The sequence below is a fragment of the Sinocyclocheilus grahami genome, unplaced genomic scaffold (genome assembly GCF_001515645.1).
Source record: "Sinocyclocheilus grahami isolate Dianchi unplaced genomic scaffold, SAMN03320097.WGS_v1.1 scaffold10756.1, whole genome shotgun sequence".
NCBI classification, from domain to species: domain Eukaryota; kingdom Metazoa; phylum Chordata; class Actinopteri; order Cypriniformes; family Cyprinidae; genus Sinocyclocheilus; species Sinocyclocheilus grahami.
The window spans coordinates 1,903-2,328 of NW_015513423.1; the positions used below are offsets into that span (position 1 = coordinate 1,903).

The 426-nt window shown below is 39.4% G+C and overlaps 1 long non-coding RNA gene across 1 annotated transcript in view; it reads left to right on the forward strand.

The window, feature by feature from the left end:
* The first annotated feature begins 14 nt into the window (after positions 1-14).
* The window catches only part of LOC107578530 (uncharacterized), a 3,065-nt gene continuing 2,653 nt past the window's right edge, over positions 15-426 (forward strand). Inside the window, exon 1 of the long non-coding RNA XR_001608357.1 lies at positions 15-107. This is a non-coding gene — a long non-coding RNA (uncharacterized lncRNA). The remainder of the gene's footprint in view (positions 108-426) is intronic.

A 426-nucleotide genomic window follows, 5' to 3' on the forward strand; every position in this document is an offset into this window, starting at 1 on the left:
TGACTTGACTTGAGTATGGGATTCCCATCCAAGTCATTTGTTATTTTCTTTTTGTTGTTAGATTGACGTTCACATCACTCCTGGCACACATGCCTCAGAGGATGCAGGTAAATGCCCGATATGCAATGCAGAAGTTTAAAGGGATCAACTTCACCCAAAAATGAAAATTCTGTAATCATTTACTCACCCTCCACTTGTTCCAAACCTGTATGAGTTGCTTTCCTCCGCTGAACACAAAAGAAGATGTTTTGAAGAATTTGGGTAAACAACAGTTGATGGTCTCTATTGACTTCCACAGTATGGGGGGAAAACGTGGAAGACAGTTGGGGCCGTTAACTGTAAATAAGTTGATTAAATGATGACAGAATTTTGGGCTGAACTATCCCTTTAACCCTTTAACAGTTTATTGCACCTTTAGACAAAATC